Source organism: Stegodyphus dumicola, chromosome 8, assembly GCF_044657685.1.
Source record: "Stegodyphus dumicola isolate Sdum_Otavi_A_Nest chromosome 8, ASM4465768v1".
Lineage (NCBI taxonomy): Eukaryota > Metazoa > Arthropoda > Arachnida > Araneae > Eresidae > Stegodyphus > Stegodyphus dumicola.
Window position 1 is genome coordinate 36,681,555 of NC_140775.1, and position 22,299 is coordinate 36,703,853.

The 22,299-nt window shown below is 30.5% G+C and overlaps 2 long non-coding RNA genes across 2 annotated transcripts; one reads left to right on the forward strand and one right to left on the reverse strand.

Annotated features, from left to right (window-relative positions):
• Positions 1 to 1,446: 1,446 nt before the first annotated feature.
• LOC146995737 (uncharacterized) lies at positions 1,447 to 3,925 on the reverse strand. Its single transcript, XR_015042836.1, has 2 exons — positions 3,224 to 3,925; positions 1,447 to 2,362 (listed from the first exon to the last, which is right to left on the reverse strand). It is a non-coding gene; the product is annotated as an uncharacterized LOC146995737 (long non-coding RNA).
• Positions 3,926 to 14,474: 10,549 nt separating this feature from the next.
• Positions 14,475 to 21,923, forward strand: LOC146995738 (uncharacterized). The gene is made up of 4 exons (XR_015042542.1): positions 14,475 to 14,597; positions 14,825 to 14,940; positions 15,056 to 15,126; positions 21,634 to 21,923. It is a non-coding gene; the product is annotated as an uncharacterized LOC146995738 (long non-coding RNA).
• Positions 21,924 to 22,299: the final 376 nt, after the last annotated feature.

Consider the following 22,299-nt stretch of genomic DNA (forward strand, 5'->3'; position numbering starts at 1 on the left):
TGCTGTTTTTTTAAAGATTTATTTTATAGACGCGCGGCATTCAGCGCATATAAACTTTTCGGATAATTTATTAATTCTCGAATAGTATATAGACGTTTTCACTTAAATAAAAATTTCGCGTATATTTTGTAAACATATTCAAAATAACTTATTCTTTAGATGTTTCAGTTTCGTTAGCAGACTAAAATAAATAAGATATGAATAAAAACTTTCAATAGTGTCAAATGGGGAAATAGTTAAAGCGTAGAGTGTGCAAATAAATTTATCTTAATGACATTTTAACAAAAATTTCCATAAAAACACTGTAAATTCATACTAAAAAAATATGTTGTCATTTAAGTCTGAGGTATATGGAAATAATTGTGCAAGATTCTGAAGAAACACTTTCTTTTAAATGTGTGAAATATTTCATAACATATATGGAAGAAGAAAGTACAACATTCTCTGTTTTGGATGCTTTTCATCAAATGTAATATAAATACGAACTAGAAACCGTAATAAAAAGTCCTTCCTCTTCAATCAGATCACCTTTGTGTTGCATTGTATTTGTAATACTTCTAAAAATCCAATTTTTACCTAAATTAAAAAACAGTTATTCCATAAAAGATAATAACTTTGAACGTATATAGAATGGATTTTGTAATTTGAGTTATGTTACAAAATAATTCATAGTTTATATATTTTATACTGATAATTTAGATAAAACCTGTCCAATTTAAGAATGTGTGTTAACCACATTCTTAAATTGTAAAAGGATGACTTAATCAAATGTAATTCATTTCAAAGCATAAAAGAAAGCTTATTTTTTATTTTACACAGCAACAGCATTTTCATGCAGTCAAGTTTTTTTTAACTGCTAGTTATTATACATAATACTTAATTTTAAACCCATTCTTATTAGAAAGCATAACTAAGAAACTTCTTTTTAAAGCACCACAGTGATTGCAAAGAATGTCGTTAAATTTACAAAAGTATTGAAGATATATTGAACAGCATTATAACAAGAAAGTACTGTAAAAAATATGTAAATTTAGCATAACTTCTTTTTTAGTATTTGCATAGTTTCCTCCAAATGAACGTTAATGGGAAGTTATCTTGCGAAAATTTAAAAGTATTAAAATGGCCTCTATTTAAGATGTAACTGCATTTATAATTATTTTGTAATTGTGAATAGATTATATTATTGCAATTAGATTATGCACTTACAACATAATTGCATAAAGTAATGAAATTAAGAGTTCACAGACACAATGTAATATAATTACAATGCAATTATCTAAATTGTAATTATAGTCACTTATTTAATACCACAATATTATTACAATCACAATGTAATTTAAATTGGGTACTATATTTGCATACCCTCCACTCAAAAGGAGGTACTGATAAGCCTGGAAGTTATTATCAACAAAAAGCCTGTTCAGGACAGTTTGATGACAATTTCCACCGGGCGAAAAGTACATTCTTAAGCCCAGGCAAATCATGACAATAAAAATCATTTAGTCTTATGATTCACTATATTTTAAACCCTAAATTTGAATTCTGCACCAAATTATTTACCTATATTTTAACATATTTTATGAATTATTAGAAGCGATATGGCAAATATCTTCTAAAAATAACTGTAAAATATTTGTATCCATTAATTGATTCAGATACACACTTTTATTATTTAAGTATATCAAAATAACAGTTTCATGTTCCTGAAATACAAAAATTATGGAAAAAGTTAAAGTAATATTCTTAGAAGCATATGATATTAGTCACCAGATGCAAAATTATAGTTAATTTTTTGCCCTAAATACAATTTTATTACACAGTAGTCAAATGTGTAACTTAATAACATGTTATATAAAAAATTAATGATAATAAGTTTATCAGAAATGAATTAATTCTGCAAATAAACTTTCTGCACTTGAAAATTTTCTATACCTGAGGGGAGGGAGAGATCTAGTAAAATTAGATTTATTATAACTTTAGTTGGACCAAACACCTTCTCTCTCTATATATGCATCACTAAAGAAATAAATAAAATTATCATGCTTAAAAAACAGATATACCATACCAGTTTTTTTCCCCTTGTTACCCTTTACATTGAGAAATAACAAACACTGAAAAATACTATCCTTGAAATTTTGTTTAAATGAAGAAACACACACCATCTTTTTATTTAAGCATTACACTTCAAAAACAGATACACATACCAATTTATTTTCACTAGCCTTTATACTGATAACATGCCATATAAAAATGAAAAGAATTACCCTTGAAATTTAGATAAAATGAAGTAACACAATGGGAAAATTTATGCACACGGACATCTTTTTTCTATTGCATATTGTCTGACATGATCCACAAGTGCCTAAAAATGTACCCAAAGAAACGCATTTCAATATTAACAAAAAATTGTTTACAGATTAAAATTCATTCATTTCATACCAGTATTATAAAGATCATGCATGAAACAAATCTGCTTTCCCATACTTTTAAGTAAAACTTTTATACTGGAAAATAGACTATATTTCTATATATTAGAAACAAGAAAATACTAATTTGAATGTTCTGCATTCATTTCTAAATCTTTACTCCATTGCCAAATTGTATAATACTGTGATTATAAATAAACTTGCATAATCCTTGCAATTATTGAAGTCAGATTATATATATTTTGTCTCACACTATTCAATTTATTCTATTGACTTCAGATGTCAATGTCAAAATTCTGGAAGTTATTTTAACCAAGAAACAGTAGTGGGTTCCGTGCATAAACAACTCATCTAACTTTTTAACAATAGTGATTATAAAATAAAGGAAAAAATTATATATCATTCCAACGATATTGCAACTATAGTGTAATGTTACATATATCTTTAGCAAACATTCAGATTTTATCTTGACTTTCCAAATTATTATTTATTTTTTAATAAATTTCAATATGCTAATGATTTTCATGTTACATTAGTATAAATTCCACAATTAGCACAGGAAAACAAAATCCGCGCTTTATATTAGAAGAGAAATTTCTTTTCCACATTCAAAAAATCTACATTGGCGATGTTTGGCGACTGGTACATTAACCCTAGACTAATTTAATTATAGCTATTATTACAGAAATTAGCAAATACTCAGGTTATTGTACACAAGAATTTCACTTTACTTGCACATTATAAACATCAGAGAAGATATAAACTCTAAATGAAGGCGTAATTAACATTATACTTACTAAGCAAAGTTCAGCGCCTGGACCAGGTTTCCAATTGTCTCTTCGGCAATTATTTACCCATATTTTTCTTCTTTCTTCATTTTTAGGAAATTTTACCAATGTATGACTTTTCCGTGAATGATTTGAACAATTAACAGCTGTACATCCGCCCATTTTACACAAAAGAAACACAAAAAATTGTTGCACTTTAACTACACAGCTGCCATTAAATCTCCCACTTGGGAGCGCGAATGCCTGATGATTCAGCCTGGTATATAGGAGCCTTAGTTTCAGAAGGTTGTCATGCCATAAAATCCAAGGAGGTTAGAATAGAAGGAGGGAGGGTTCGCAGTTTCCTCCACTATCGGGGAATGAAACTCCGCCGAACAAGCGGCGTCCATGTTTGTGACTTCAAAACATTGCATTACGGCAGTGACATGTACGTGTTTCTAAGCTGTTCCGTGCATTTATTTTCCAGTAAAAATATCTTAAATTTATAATGAAATCCTTCGCTATTGTTAAATTTTTGTTTTAAAGTAATAAAGATGATTGTTTAAAAGGATTTTGTTTTAAAGTAATAAAGTTGAATTACAGAAATACACCTATATAAGTTTTTGGATACATCTTTCCACATGTTCAATTGTGTAAATATTTTACTTAATTTTATCACTATACTGCCCAGAAATTTGTAAGTTTATGCAAAAAATTTTTAACAACAGAACAGTTTATCTTAACTTAAAAAATGAATAATAATATATAAAGAAAAGCATTGCTTTATTTAACACCTTTACGATTAATAAAAATAGTAACAATTGATTTCTTACTTTTCATGAAAGTTATAAAACGAATTAACTAAAACGTTCAAATTATACAATTTAAATCCTACCATATAGCATTGTATCTTAAGGAACGAAGATACCAGCTATAAACAGAAGCATTAAAATGTATTTAATATATTTTGATTATAGTTATATTAAATAACCTATTTTAAGTCCTTTTTTTTCACATCTGGAAAGAAAACCACATGACATTGTGATATTTTTTGACATAGTTGTCATATTACATAAAAAAGAAAATTAATACATAAAATGCTTGTTGAAATTCTACTCAGTATCAACTGTAATCTCCAAATGCAGCTTTATGAATTTGTGTCCATCATCTATACAAATTACACTGACAAAAAAAAAAAAAAAAAAAAGCATTATCTAATTTTTAAAACTACATTATCTTTCGGCTATGCCGAACTGGATGATGAAAGGGGCAATTCTCAAAACCCGCACATTTCCAGGAAACCCATGTAGCTAGGTTACCATTTTTACCTACTACAAAGACAACGCCAAACAATAATCGATTATCGCTCAGATTGGGACCACGTGATCCTTAAGAAGCAGAACTTTCATCTGATTGGTTCATTTCTAACCGGGACAGAGTTTCAGCTGAGACATTTTTGGCGAGGTTTGAAGAAATATCACATAGCCGCTACATTGTTTCTGTAGCTAGGTGGGATTCTTTTTCTTTCTAAGAATCCTCCCATTTAAACCAGTGCAACCAAAATTTTGTTTCTCAGGAAAGTCCCATCTAGCAGGGACTGTTGCTAGAAGTAAATAACCGCTTTAATCAATACTCACTAATAATATAGTAAAATCACAATGACCAAAATTAGCCTCAATCCACTACGTCTAATCCGTTTTCAAAACACGTTTCGATTTTGTGATAAGAGGAGAGTGGAATGTGGAAATGAACATGAGCTCAGCATAAGAGCGTATAGGTAGTGATCACTTTAGGTCTTATACAAACGACATTCAGTGAATGAGTTGAATGTTGCCTTGTTTTCCCTCCGAGATAGCTAGATGGTGTGACTAGGTGGCTTAAAGTACAGTCAAAAGTCTTTAATACGGAATGATCTATAATCCGGACCTCAAAGCTACAAACTTTCTGCACATGCTTAAACGCATCATGTATTTACGCATGCGTATATGCGTTTAATGTATAATGGACGGTATAAGCTAAGCTAAAATTATCTATTTCAGTTAATGTTGCAGATTGCGTTGTTCCTTAATCTTCTAATTGGATTCGGCTTATTATTTTTTGCAGACTGTTAGAGCAATTTTATAAAAAGTAAGCTTGAACTTTCGATTATGTCAAAAAGAGTTTCCGATTCTGGAGATATCAAAGGATTTACAAAGCGAAAGCATGTTTTGATGTCCATCAAACAAAAAGTGGAATTGCTGCAAAAAATGGTTAAAGGCATGAAGAAAGTGACAGAGAGGTGATTTGTTTCTCTAACCATTCTGAAATCTGTTTATCAATTTCGCGCTGCTCTGCGGGTGAGGGGTACGTCGCGGTGCGCAACGAACTGGAAGTTGATCTGTCAGCACTATCCTCATCTTCAGGGCAGATGTTTTTATTTTATTCGGATTATAATTCCTCACTAAATGTAGTATTTCATCTCAATGTACTCCATCTTTGATATGATTTAAATCAAATTCATCATTATAAATATCACGAATACACATGAAATAGTTTTCTGGTTGCAATTTTCTAATTTCGACTATGAGTGTAAGGAATGTGCATACATTATGCGCACTTTATGCATGCGTGCATTAAAAGAAATGTTTTATAAAGTAAAGAAAAAAATATTAAGCTTTTTTTTTTGTAAATTTTGATACCCTTTAGATCATAATTGCTCTTTATTTCATATTTTTAATTTTATAATTTCTGCATGCCATCTTAAAAGATTTAAACTGATGAGCTATAATACGGAAAAACCGATAATCCGGAATCGCCGAAGAGTCCAAGTTAAAGACTTTCGACTGTTTATGATAACCAAATGAGCACCACAGCATTTAATGGGTTAATATATGACATAATTACACAGATTGGAATTTGCTAGCAAGTTTGCCCTTGAAACGGAAAAGAAAATTAAAAATCCTGCTCCAGAGGACATTCCAGCTGGCAACTTTATGAAATTTATATACTACTGTTATGAAATAATTTGATCCAGTTTTGTGAAATTAACAAAATATATGGCATTAATGAACTATACAATCATCTGATGCATATTTTAACTCTGAATGTCGAAACAGAATAGGGATTTTTTTTTTTTTTTTTTGCATTGTGGTTGATTCTTACCTTTAGTCATAAAGATGATGTGATCTCTTATTACGATGCATATTGCTTTATCCAAGACCTGCCAATGATGGATTACTATATTCCACCCCCCCACACTTTACAGTGCTGAAATTTATTAAGAATATTTCCCTCATTTTCCACTTTTTTCAATACATTATTAGAACGGGCTTTCCTATAGTTTAAAATGTATTTGTTGATGTGGTAATCATTGTCTTACTTACAAAGACAAAATCCCATAAATACATACAAAGGTTAATTTGAGCCTTTCTTGTAATTTTTTACATTAATGCCAACTTAACACAAGAACTGTTGAAACACAGTGAAGCAAACACAAACTGACATTCATTCTATGATTTCAGCTGCATACACAACTTCTCGCCTACGACTCTGCAGTTGTGCAATTCTAAGATGTTTCTTCAAGTAAAGAGTCGGTCGATGTGTACATGGATACCGAGGATGTGTAATTCTTAAAACTGCGCCAAGCAGTGGGTGATTCTTCACTTTCTTCGTTGTTTTTCTTGAAGTCCTGTTTTAGATATTTTTGCATGTTTACAGAATTAATTCAAATTTGTAACCGGCAATATGATGAGTTAGCGATTTTCTAAAACACACGAAAACAATCGATTTGGCGACTTGGCAATTTTTTTAAAACTCACCTATCTGGACCGCAATATCTAGTTTTACCATATTGCTATTATGAAAAGACATGTTAGAAGATGAGTACAAGTTTAACAATTTAAAAATACTGTAATCCTAAAAACAAATCATATGGACCATGGCGGACAAAATAAGAAAGGCACTGCAAAAGCATATGGCTAGACATGGCCAGAATCTCATAAAAAAAAGCACACATTAGCTTCCTGGGGTTTAATCCTAGTATCCAGTGCACACGGGATTTGGCTACTTTTGGCAACATTATGATGAGCAATAAAAACCGGACATTGCGATGAGTAGTTAACGGGTCATTCAAAGAAAATATATAGTTAAACATAGTATATACTATGTATATAATATATATGCTATGTATATACACACATAGTATATAGTATATATATATAGAGAGAGAGAGACGTTCTTTGGATCATTTTTGGTGTTGGCGATAATTTTCAAAGTCGCGCCAAGGCTGCACTGTATACTAGGATTTTACCGCTTCCTGGCAAAACATACTTTGGCTCAACGGAAGCACTTCCGCAGAGAACCCGGTAAATGTAAACATCACCAACTATGGCGATAATAGTTCAAACCTGGTAACCCAGCGATTTATCGTATTCGCTTGTTCGAAGTTTGCAACCATTTCTCTTGCGTTCATTTTGTTGAAATATCACTGTTGTTGTTCGCATTTGCAGATTTACATTATTCTTCTCTTATTTATTACTATTTTTTTCTGAAATTTTTAACAACGAATAGATAGTAATATTTTCGTAGATAGAGACCAGTTCTCGGTTCGGGATGAAAGGAAGATAATACGGCGGGAGGGGTGAATGTTAATTTGTAACACGGCTGTTCACGTTGTGTGTTCTTAATTATTAACAGCTCTAAGAACCATGAGGTTTCCAACCTCTAAAATAATTTGTTTCCGTAGGCCGCAAAAATATGCATGTGCATTTTAAATAATTAAATAATGCTTTTATTTTTATTATTGGTTATTGTCATCTAAAATTATGAGAATAAATCAATTTTTATGGCGTAAAATTTTAACAAGATAATATATTGTTAATGCTTTTCTAACAATAACCTTTCAGAGGATGGTAGGTGTGACATAAATAGATGATTAAATTGAAATAAAAAAATAATATTGATTATCTAAGATGACAGAATAGTTTGATGCATCACCATGGTCATCAAAATTAGCAAACCACTGCTGGTGTAAGGAATATATTATTTTCTGTGTTAACTGGAATTTAAGACAAAAATTTTTTTTCGTTTATCCTGTTTAACCGGTTTATTTCAGTACATTAAAACTAATTTATATTTTTAAATGAATTTTTATTTCCGTTATAAATGCTTATATATTCTTTTCTGTGCTAACTTGAATTTAATTCAAATTTATTTTCGTATATCACGTTTAACCGGTTAGTTTTACATCTACATGCTTATTATCTGTGAATTTTTACTACCATATGCTTGTTTTGTCTGCTAACTTGAATTTACATGCACTAAAAATCACGTTTACAAAATATCACATTTACGGCTCGGCGCATCGTCGATGAACTGCGAGCTTGGCGAGTAAAAATGCAACGGCGCCAACGGATTCTTTCCCGAAGCGCCAAAGGGTTCTCTGTGGATGAAAACCCGGCTCAACTTTGATGTTAATGTTTCTGGTTAAGTAGAAGCAACATTAAAACTGGTTTGCAGTAAATGCTGTCAAATGAACACATAACTGAAATATTTGCTGATATTAAGAAAAATATTAATTTGTTCAGCTAGACATTTACCACCAATGCTCATCCAATAACAACAAAATTATAAATTTGTTCACAGAATGTAATAAGAAATTTGTGTAAATAAGTACGTAAGCAACAACAACAACAACAACAACAACAAAAAAGGCACATTAATATCACTGCCACACCATCTAATTACGTTTGAATAAGAAAATAGAGTTATGTGCACAGCATTGAAAGAATACCTTTGAAGTACACCATATTCATTTCTTACCCTGAATCGAGCAGAACCATGTAATTATTTAATCTGCAACTACATTACTACATTCTGAAATTTAATAATACACACAAATTGCACAATCGCAAACTCCTTGCGCGTTTTTCAGAATAGCACATACACATAAACCATTTACACGTCAACTTATTTTTACTTAAAAAAACATCCCAGAATTGCACAAAAATGGCATTGCACACACTCTTAACTTTATCCATCTACACTGCTATTTTCTCATAAATTACAAAAATTTGCACGAAAATGCAAAAAAAATTCTGTGAATCTTTAAACTCGGTAAAAAGCACATATATGAAATTACCTGATCGCGAAAAAGTATATACCCTTTCCAAGGATGAACATTTCCACGTATAAAATAAATAAAATATCCAAAAACTTTTACCTCTAAATTATCTATTATATTATAAACGTCACCAACGAATTCATACCGCAAACATTACAAATACTTAGTGTCAAATATTTAAATTATTTCCATGCACGTTTACTTCAACTGAAACGTATACCAAATTCCTACAAATATAAAATTCACAAAATAACTATCATTTAATTAAAATATCACTAAACCATGTACACGTCGACTTATTTTTACTTAAAAAAACATCCCAGAATTGCATAAAAATGGCATTGCGCACACTCTTCACTATATCCATGTACACTGCTTTTTTCTCATAAATTAGAAAAATTTCACGAAAATGCATGAAAATTTTGTGAATCTTTAAATCCGGTAAAAAGAACATTTATGAAATTACCTGATCGCGAAAAAGTATATACCCTTTCCAAAGATGAACATTTCCACGTATGAAATAAATAAAATATCCAAAAATTTTCACCGCTAAATTATCTATTATATTATAAATGTCACCAACGAATTCATACCGCAAACATTACAAATACTTAGTGTCAAATATTTAAATTAATTCCATGCACGTTTACTTCCACTGAAACGTATACCAAATTCCTACAAACATATAATTCACAAAATAACTATCATTTAATTAAAATATAATTAAATTCAAAAACACTACTTTAAATAGAAAAATCATTGCTAGTAACAATTTTCCAATAATACCATATTATTTTACTTACTCCTTAAATTTAGAACAATGCATAAAAATAATATCCTCAAATAATTAAAAATACTAACTTACCTAATCTTCTTCAGAATTTTGAATACGTGGCCGATAAACTTTTCTTATTTCCTCCGCTAAATAAAAAGCAAGCGTATGTGCGCCTGTTTCAGGATCTTTAAAATCATACTTATAGTTCACAGCAAGGTACCAGGTAAAATAAATAACTTAATAAAACATCTTTACTTCTATCTCGCACAACCTTAAAAAAACATTTATTACTACCCCTTTCAATCTCACTAAATACCCATTTCGAATTCATTTAGTTAGGGCCATGGGATCCAAAAATTAACCAGCACTGTTTCACACAACACAGAATAAAGCTAAATACAAAATTTCCAGATTTCCCCCCTTTTCCGATTAAAGAACTGTAATTCGTCCATTAATGTCACATGACATATCTCATGATCTCTCATTTCCCTCACACAAAATAATGCGTAATCGGAACTGAGTACTTCTCACATTATTACCAAAGTCCTAGGTAGTAACCTTTATCGCCTCCAAAATGTCGCCAAACTACTAATTACCATATTCCAAAGATCAGCCTAAATTCTTAATGTCTTTTTGGAAATTTATTGGCTTTTTTACAAAATTTTAAATGACATTTAAATGTTTATACCTTTAAAATAAAAAATTCTTAGAACTAACATTTGTCTATATTTTTTATGTGTATACTGTGTGTTGTCGCCAATAATGTCTGCTTGGCGAGATTTGCGCTGGCGAAACGGAAAAGTACCAAAATTTGCATTCTATGAAATTGTACTTTTTAAATGATAAAATTTTAAAATCTACAATCTGAATATTAGAATGTGGTTGGAAAATTACCATAAAATTTCTTGTTTCTACCAAAACACATTTAATATTCTCCGATGAAATGGGATAGTTCTTATGAAAATTATATTATGGTACTGGAAATGGCTTCTTGTTTGCTTAAGAATTATAACCAGATAGTGAAGCTCTCACAACAGATTTTATCCGATTAATATAATTTATGCCTTTTTTATAATGAAATGGCTGTTGTATATAATGATTGTAGTTGTTTAAGAGGTATGTTATATTTTCTCATGAAACCATTATGGCATACTAAAATTCCTTTGATAAGTTTAATTTATTTTTGGTTGTTGGGTATTATATTTCTATGCAAATACATTATGGTATATTGATGAGTATCGTCAAACTCCTAATATTTTTACTCTACTTTCGACCATGTTTGGCTAACAAAAACTGATAACAATGTACATTAGCCCCAATAATGGATAAGCATGATATCAAAACGTACTCATAAATTCTCGGTATTTTCATATAACACTGAGAAATCCTTAATAAACCACTTTTATCTGTTGATTATCTAACCAAATAAATAGCATCTGTTCCTCCCAAATTTCCACAAATAACTTTTCAAGGTTTTTTTGTATGCTATATCTCTATAGTTTCTGTTGATCATGTAACTAAAATATCTGTTACAATAATTTTTGAAAGGACTATATTTCCATCAATCTTCTTGACTGACAAGAAAATATGTAGATAATGTGTGGAGTTATTATAGCATAGGGAAAAACATGACACCAATTTTACAACAAATGTGGGCTAATCTTTGGAATATGGTAACAGGTAGTTTTGCGACATTTTGGTAAGGCGATAAAGGTTACTAGCTAGGACTTTAGCAGTGTACATGGATACAGTCAAGAGTGTGCACAATGCCATTTTTGTGCAATTCTAGGATGTTTTTTAAGTGAAAATAGGTCGACGTGTACATGGATGATACCGTGTATGTGCAATTCGTAAAAACGCGGCAAGCAGTGGGCGATTCTGCCCTTTGTCCCAATTTCGCACCTAATCTTCGTCATGATTAAGCACTTTTATTCCATAAAAGTTCTAGCATAAGCATAATTCGGCTACAAGATTGTTGGAAATGTTGAGTAAAAAAAAAACATGCCTTTACTTCTTAAAAACAAAATGGCGTCCGAACAAAAACTAGCAGGTTGCTGTAGCAGGGTTGGTCGCCAAATTTTAGCCAAAAAATCGCCAAGTTACCATAATCAAAAGATTAACCCAAATCTGAAATTTTGTTTTGTGAGTCTTTGGTTAAACTAAATGTTATAATTTATTTAGGATGAAATAATTCTTTGGCATAATGTAATTCATATCATCTATGTTGCTACAATTCTGTTTCAATACAAGACCATCATATCAGTGTAAGATTTCCCATGTGGAGACTTGGTTTCTAATCTTTGTGTAATATAATACAGAGAAGCTCGTACTGTGAATTCGTAAGTATAATTTATTCTTCTATTAGATTGGAATGGACTCGGTGTTTTCATATAGAATGCTTGACATTCAAAGTGTTAGTTCGGTGTTTCATATTCAAAGATGTTGAAGTTCATACAATGTAATTAATTAATAGACTTATTCTTGAATTTTTGGCTCAGATATAAAGTTATTAATTAAAAACAGCATTAGAAAAGCAAAACTGATTAAAAGAACACTTCCATTATTTTTAAAATTGATATATTTAAATGCTTTTGTTCATATAAGAACAACAATAAACACATTTCTAAATAATAAGATTATTAAGAAAATTTGGAACATTTATAAAGGTTTGCAAGGATAACATGATCGATTTTGTTATAAATCACATGGTTTTGACATGTTAGATTTTGAGTATGCTCCTGCCAGATTGGTAGAAGCCTGGTGATCCTGTTATGAACAAATCTTAACAGATAAAGATATAACATGTGAATATAGAATCTAAAAAAAAGGTAAGATTAGATTAGGCTATTTGAATATGGCTAAGCATATTGGTTATCAGCCTGAAGAAGAATGCTTTTATGAAGAACTTTATAGGGAAAACTGGTTCGTATTCACAAAACACATGCAAAAAAATAAAAACTGCACAGCCAGCTTGTTCACCAGGATTTGAGCTGAGATTAAACTACCAGTATTGAGTTGTTTAAACCACTTGTAGGACAAAACTAAAGAAAATGCTTGTAATATCATGTAATCAAAAGTTAACTACATGTTATATGCCAGGATTACTTTCTCAAGTACTGAGGTAGGCAATACTTAATCTGCGTTTTTTTTTTTTTTTTTTTTTTTGAAATGTTTGGTCATGGTATTATTCATTGCATGTATTTTCTATAATACATATAGAATATTAATAATTCTATAACAAGTGTCTTTTTTTCATTTTTAAGGGCTTTGCTTGTTGATATTCTCAAAATTGCATTTGATGATTAGTGCTATCATGTGTATAATAAATACAATAGATGCATATAATAGACCAATATATTTTTAGTATACATATAATGATTCAATATCATTTTTATGGGAAAAAAAAGACACTTTTGACTGCACAGATTTTCTAGAAATCCCAAGTAAAACACATATGAAATCATTTGTTTACAATCAGTGAACATTAAAATCAGCTACCTGTCACAATACAATAAAACAGCGACACAATTTCCTACAACAGCCAGCAGTTCATCCTTTACATGAACAAGAATTTTTTTTTTTTTTTTTTTTAATTTTTATTTGTCCTTTTTGAACAATGAAATGTCCTTCGATTTCATGCGATCAGGACGCTATAGAACTTATCCTTAAATAGAAAGCCAAAACTTGTACATTGGATTTCAAGTAAAATTCCGTGCATTACCAAATGATCAGCTTTTTAAAATGCTCTCTGCTTCAGTAATACAGCGAGAATTTACGCCTCCTTGAACAAAATCAAACATTTCGGAAGAGCTAAGTAACTCCATTTCTGAATGTACGAAGTCAGATCACAAATCAAAATACCGAGCTTTATCCGCCATACTAATGTGTGAAAGCGCCATCTATAGGTGAATTGAATCGCGGATAACTGAATGTGCTAAACAATTAAATGAGCAAGAGTTTAAATTCATAATTGCTAATAGTTAAATACAATTTTTTTCCTTAAGTACCTAATTACTAATCCATACATAATTAACTATTTTTTTAACAACTATTTCACAGAAGAATACATGTACACACAAGAGAAACAAAATACGAAGTGCGACGCCTTAGTGCCACTAGTAAAAACAAAAAGCAAGAAAAAAGAACAATATACAATAAAGAATCTGAGCAACAATTTGCATAACACATATACAAAATTACACATTACTAACATTTAGGATCGCCCTTGGGCGTTTACTGAAATTGGGGTCCCTAGTATTATAACAATAGTTAACAACCACGGGATTGTCCAGAAGTTCCTGTTTATCATAAAATGCCCTAGATAGGCGGCAATAAAAATAAAAAAGATCTTCTATTCTTAACTCTTTACGAATTTGGTTATTCCGAATGTACCAGGGGGCATTACATATCATACGCAATATCCCGTTTTGGGCAGCTGTACCTTCCTCTCTCATATCATGCATGTCTGCACGCGCTGAAACAACTCATCTTCACTTTATCTCATGTCTGCCTTAATAGCAAGAAAAATTGTAAGCAAAGTTTGGTTATGATTTTCCAATTTTCTGTTATTAAAATATGAATTTCTGCATTTATTTATAGAAATTTTGCATTCAGACTTATTTTGGAAGAAATGTTAGAATTTAATACAACAAACATTTTTATGAATAAATTTTTCTGGTGAAAAATTTTAGTATTTAAAAGCATTTTTAACAGAACATTTAGAATAAATGATCTATATCACAGTATTTTCTTTCAGACATCTCGATCTTTTGAGAAGTATTTTTATCTTTTTGTTGAAAGAGTAGGTTTTTTCTGCAATATGGCCGTAAAATCTCAGAAAACTTCTCAAATATTTCTTGGAAAGGCTGATATGTAAGTGATAGTAAATTGTAATTATTGTACAGAAAATTTTGAAAATGGCAAATTTACTTTTGTCAGATTTGAAAAATTATAGGAATGTAAAGCTCAGTATTTGTATGTTTTTCAGATACAATGGTATAACTGTCGACACTCGGGATTTAATATTACCTGATTCTGACTTTGAAGAAAACCTGTCAAGTTAGTAGACCTTACTAGTTTTAAATTTTACTTTATTTTTTTTATATAAAGCCAGATTTTTTTATTGTTCTGCAAAGAATATGGGAATTAGCATAATTCCATAACAGGATACCTTGTGATTTAAAAACCATCAAAATGGCAAATTGGCTATCTTTTATTAATCATAGGTTGTGCATCATTATGGCTACTCACCAGCTGGACTGTTCTTTACTGCTGAATTTAAAATTGTTTCACACTCAACGTTCTCGTTGGTAATTTACAAACTCTTAAGTTGAATTTAAGAATTTTCATCTGTTCACCCATCTTCATACTTTGATAGCAAGCACACATGCACTTAAACATATTCTGTTTTGGTAAAAGTATATTTATGGGTAACCCGTGGGGAAAATTGGCAATTTTTGGCGGTACATGGATAACAAGTCAAAGAAATGCACAAAGTCAGTGTCCATGTACCATCAAAAATTGCCAGAAGGCACCCGTAAATATATTTTTACCAAAACATTTGGACCATCATTCCTTTAGTGATTTTGCAGCAAAATACTGTTTTTCTTTTATTATAAAAAAATCCTTCAAGCAAGAATTTTTCAGATTGTATTCAAGGCAAAAAATAATTAAAATTTTTCTTTAAAAGCAACTGGAACTTGCAGCACAGCAAAAAGAATCTACACAAAAAAGGTGATGTTGGAAACTGAATATTTGTCAGTGTTGACAGAGTGTGGCATATTTTGAAACTTCAGCTACTTCTGTTAAGGTGTTTGTGATAACATGCAAGTATCCTGTTATTTATCTCCACATTTTACATCAAGAAAACATTTGCATAAATCTTTTAAGTAATGTAACAGTAAAATTTCTTATATGTTCCTCTGCAAACAGCCTTTGTGTAACGGCGATAATCGGCGCTACACAAAGAGAAAAAAACAAGTCAAAGACAAACTCGGTATCCATGTACACATTGACCCATTTTCACTGAAGAAAACATCACAAAATTGCACAAACTAGGAATTGCGCACTCCCTTTACCCATGTACACATCGACGTATTTTCACTTAAAAAAACATCAGAGAATTGGACAAACTTGGCATTGTGCACTTCCTTGACTTTGTTCATGTACACATCAATATATTTTTACTTAAAAAATCAAAGGAGCACACAATTCTAGGTGAAAGTATATTTATGGAACATTCAATTACTCAGGTTACCATAAACGAAACAACAACTTGGGGACAAATGGAACAACTTTGCGGTAATACAAGGGATACCCTTCAGTCAACTCTAACCTCTGTTTCTTCTGCCATTGTATGAAATAAACACAGAATAAGGTTTGAATTAATATTTAAATAATTTTTCATATTTTGCAGCCATCTGATAAATTATATTGTTTTTGTTCATAAAAGTTAAAATCCTGTGCATCATTTTTTACACCCTTAACCAAAACAGAATATAATTCAGGTCTTTCATAAAAATGAGTCTTCTACTTTGTCCTAATGTTTAATTTCACTATCAATTTTAAATTCAATATAATTGATTAGTTAATTGAATTTGAGATTATTTTTAGACATAGGAAAACTAAGAATTGAGATGTGTCCTTAAATGGTATAGAGATGAAGAAGTAATTGCTTTAAGGTATGAATGCTTTATTTAGAAGAATGACAGGGCATTTATGTAAATAAAGTATGATTATCAGCAAGCTTCAAATCTATTTGATTCATATTTTATCAAATTAATATGGTGTAGGAAGTATAGAAACTATATGAATTTTTATCCTGCACTTTAAAAGTGCAAAGAAACTATAGTCTGGAGATCAAGAAGCAAATTATAGTACACTGGTTCAAAAACTTTTACTTTTTTTTTGCACCTGACATTCAAAATATTCAAAAATTTTGAAAGTTTTCCCCACAGGAATTTATGTAAAAATTGAATTATTACAGTGTATGTAAGTTTCTTCATGAAATGCAAAAACAGTGGAATTCATTAAGTCTAACACATACACAATCTTAACATACATGCAGCATTTAACACAGCACTAGATATATAAAAATAGGGAAACTTGAATTAAATTTTACTTTAGCTCTGTTAAAGAAAATTGATGGCATAAGTACAGAATGGTGAAGTCAAAGACGCAAAATATTATTGCTTGAATGTCTTATTCCTATTAGATAGTTACTGTCTGTCTGGGATTCTTTTTTCTTAACATTCTATTTGAGAATCTCTTAGCCTCTGTCTCATTAAAAATTTGTCCCATGTGATTTGTTTCTGTCTATGTTTTAAAATGTTCTTAAAGCAAGACATGTTATTATTATTGGAAATATTTATGCTACAGCTTACTATCGTTTTATCATGGGATAATGCTCTATAATCTTTGCACCTTATCCCATTTTGTGGGTCAGATGATGAAAACATTTCCCTTCCTTCTTCTTATTCTGAAGACATATCTGCCACTGGATTAACTACATTTTGAGGTATCTTTTGTTGCCAGCTTACTTGCTTGTATGTCGAGATATCATTCATCATCTAAGATTTAATTTGTTTGGAAAATTTGCTGTGTTCATGATCCAAGGCACTCATAAACTGTAAATGTATAACCACTTTCACTGTAAATGTAAGTTTTGATTTATATTTATCTCACTCTTAAATGCTATTTCTTGTATATGGAATTTTGTTGATCCATTGTTTTTCGTGAAACTGCTAACAAACTGGCACTTTTAAAATTGTTTTTTGCCCTTGGTACATCAGCTTAGTGAAAATTTTTATATGTCCCTAAGAGGTACCTATTAAAAAAGAGGAGAATCTTTTTTTGGCATGAAGCAAAATTTGGTTATTCTTCCATAAAAGACATAGTGAGAATACTGTTATCTGATGTGCAACATTCTTTTCAATCATGCTTTCTCCATCTAGCAAACATTCACCTTTGTTTTTTACTCTGCATTTTTCATTCTATCTTTTTTGTTATACTGTTGAATTTCTGGCATTGATTTTTATTCATCATTTAATTATTACTGTAATTTCCTGATCCTAAATCTGATACTATAGGCTATTGAAGAATATATTTATTATTAAATAGGTATGGATGTTATGGTTACTAGTCTGCAATTCATTGTATATCATATATGCAGTCCTTTGAACTAAAACAACAGCTTTTGAGTGCCAGATTTTGAAAAATGGGGTAAATCTGGAGCATTTAACTGAATCACACTTAAGATTTTATTTAGACGATAAATAAAGCATAATAGCAGTTATCCATGCTTAGGTATCCTAAAAATAAACATCCATTAGGACATTTTTAATAAATAATTATATCACAGTCAAAGGCTAGGGAAGAGGGGGAATTATGCATTTCTATTTCCATGTAAAAGTGTTCTATCCTTGAATATACAGTATGTAAGCTTTTATGAAACTGTACTGTATTTGATGGATTGATCATTTTTAAGTATTTTATTTTTTCTTGTATTTCTTTTATCTTAGTTATCAGGGAAGCTATAAAACTGCAATTGTTTTTTGAAGGAGGGACATCTGCCATCATCAGAATAAATATTAAAAAAGCATTGAAAATATTTCGGTTGATCTTTGGTTTATGGTAACTTGGCGATTTTTTGGCGAAAATTTGGCGACCAACTCTGCTACAGCAACCCTCTATTTTTTTTTTTCGCCGCCATTTTGTCTTCACGAAGTAAAGACATGTTTCTTTTCTTTTTATTTACTCAACACTTTTTCCAACAATCTACGAGCCGAATTACACTGATGCTAGAAATTTTATGTAACAAAACTGCTTAATCATTACAAATATTAACTGCAAAATTGGGAAAAAGTGCAGAATCGCAAACTCCTTGCGCGTTTTTCAGAATAGCACATACACATAAACTATTTACACGTCGACTTATTTTTACTAAAAAAACATCCCAGAAGTGCACAAAAATGGCATTGCACACACTCTTAACTTTATCCATCTACACTGCTATTTTCTCATAAATTACAAAAATTTGCAGGAAAATTTTCTTAATCTTTAAACTCGATAAAAAGCACATATATGAAATTACCTGATCGCGAAAAAGTACATACCCTTTCCAAGGATGAACATTTCCACATATAAAATAAATAAAATATCCAAAAGCTTTTACCTCTAAATTATCTATTATATTAGAAACGTCAGCAACGAATTTATACACAAACATTAAAAATAGTTACAAATACTTAGTGTCAAATATTTAAATTATTTCCATACACATTTACTTCTACTGAAACTTATACCAAATTCCTACAAACATAAAATTCACAAAATAACTATCATTTAATTAAAATGTCACTAAACCATGTACACGTCGACTTATTTTTACTTAAAAAAACATCCCAGAATTGCACAAAAATGGCATTGCGCACACTCTTCACTATATCCATGTACACTGCTTTTTTCTCATAAATTAGAAAAATTTCACGAAAATGCATGAAAATTCTCAACGTATACTACTCAAACATATTCCAAAATACTACAAATATATAACTCACAAAATCACGATCATTAAATTAAAATATAATTAAATTAAAAAACACTACTTAAAATATAAATAAGCACATACATTAAATTAATAAAAATTAGATTTCAATCCTAATTACTTTAAACTAAATCATTGCTAATAACAATTTTCCAATAATACCACATTAATTTACTCCTTACATTTAGAACAATGCATAAAAATAATATCCTCAAATGATTAAAAATACTAACTTACCTAATCTTCTTCAGAATCTTCATTACGTGGCTGCAGTACTACTGCTAATTTCTAAATCCTAAATCCAGTAGTCAACTGGAAGTCTATTCACCAAGTAATAAGAAATTAATAAAATTTCACCTATACTCAAACTACTTTCAGCAAACCACGTACCCTTCCTTACACTCTTTTTCACAAAATGTCCATTTTCACCATATTTCTTGCACCGCCATTTAAACTTAACTGTAATATCCTTCCTTTCACACAATCTCAACTTATTATTGTTATCAGATAAACGCATTAAAAATTTAGAATTCACTTTACATAGCGCCATGCAATCCGAAAATTAATCAACACTATTTCACACAACACACAATGAAGCTTTTCCAAATTAACCCCCTTTTCCGATTAAAGAACTATTCGTCCATTAATGTCACTTTTCACACAACACAGAATATAGCTAAATACGAAATTTCCACATTTTTTCCAGATTTCCCCCCCTTTTCCGATTAAACAACTGTAATTCGTCCATTAATGTCACATGACATATCTCATGATCTCTCATTTCCCTCACACAAAATAATGTGTAATCGAAACTGAGTGCTTCTCACATTATTACCAAAGTCCTAGGTAGTAACCTTTATCGCCTCCAAAATGTCGCCAAACTACCAGTTACCATACTCCAAAGATCAGCCAATATTTCAGTTTTGCACACATTTTGTATGGAAAATAATAAGAAAAATTATTTCATTTTTTTTTTAACTTAAAAAAGTATAAGGAGCACCCACCCAAGTAAAAGTTGGATTGTAGGTCTATCAATATTATTCTGTGTGGTGGATTTTTCAAATTTCTCTAGTACAGTACTGTGTATGTTGAGAGAAATCTAGTATAAACTAGTTAGTGGCAATCTGTCGTGAGTTAAACCGAAACAATGTAACAATGCCACGGATTCCTGTAAACAGGCTCATTGTGTAATAATATAATTTTTATCAGCTGAAGTTAATTTTTATCATCATTTATGAAGTACTCAAGTTTTGTGAACATTTTTTATTTAACTGCAAATATCAGTTAAATTGACACTTATAGTGAAGTGAAAAATCTGTGTATATTTGCATGCATGTCATATAGGACAGTTTTTAGATGGTACAATGATATTGATGATAGATATCCAAGTGCAGCGGACATGCCATGACCAGGTCAGGCATACTTAGTCATCATTGATGAATCAGTTGGCTAGAATAGACAGCCTTGTGAAAGAGAATCATCAAATAGCCACCCATGAGATTGCAGACAACTTGTCTCTAACCAAGGGAAGAACAGTACAAAGTCTGTAATCCGGACGTCCATTATCCTGAATGATCTATAATCAGGACCTCAAAGCCACAAACTTTACGCATGCGCGTAGAGAATGCGCATACATTATGCATGTGCGCATTGAAAGAAATGTTTAATAAAGTAAACAAATAAATGTTAAGCTTTTTTTTTTGTAAAATTTGATACCCTTTAGATCATAATTGCTCTTTATTTCATAAATTACAGTTTCATATTTTTAATAGTATAATTTCTGCATGCCATCTTACCAGATTTAAATTGATGATCTATAATCCAGAAAAACCCCTAATCCGGAAATGCCGAAGTCCCGACGAGTTCGGATTACGGACTTTGTACTGTGTTAACACTTTTCTTCATGAAAATTTACAAGTATACATGTATTCAAACTAATAAACCATTGCAGGAGTTTATCATAGTCCCACTTTCATTTTTAAACATTTAGTTATTTATTTTATTTTATTAATAATTTACAGGGCATACAGTAAGGGATGCAAGCTCTTGAGTTGATCCAGCGCACTGAAAACTCTACCTATGCCTATGACCCCAGGGCCCATATTTTGAAGATCACTGCTTTACATCATAAGTTACGCTCTAGACTGCACCCCATCAAAATATTAATATCACTCTTGAGTTAGTATTTTTTCATACTAATTTTTTACTTCTTTAGACTAATGCAGTTGGATGGATAAGACCATTGAATATATAGTTCATTCCAAGTTCTGTATATAGAAAATGCATAGATAGTCGTTTTTTTTTTTTTTTTCTCCTATACATAATGTGGATACATAATATTTTCATTAGCTCTCGAGTTCTTTGCTGTATTAAGTTACATTACGTATTCTATCCATTTGTTATCTGTCAAAATAATGAATTCAGATTAATTAAAAAAAGATTGCTGATTTAACATACGTGCAACATGCATTACCGATAGATAAGATATGTTGGTCTTAACCGAGAACTGTTCCTTTCATACTGCTGTTGGTAATAAATTGCTGAAAAATATATTTATTTACAAATGGCTAGCATTTGACTCTTAAGTTATTAGCTGTCATGCCTCTCAATATTTCTTCTTAGAGAATTGACACTGTTAAGTTCAGAGCAGATGTTTAAATGTTCTTCATCTGTATATTGTCCATAGT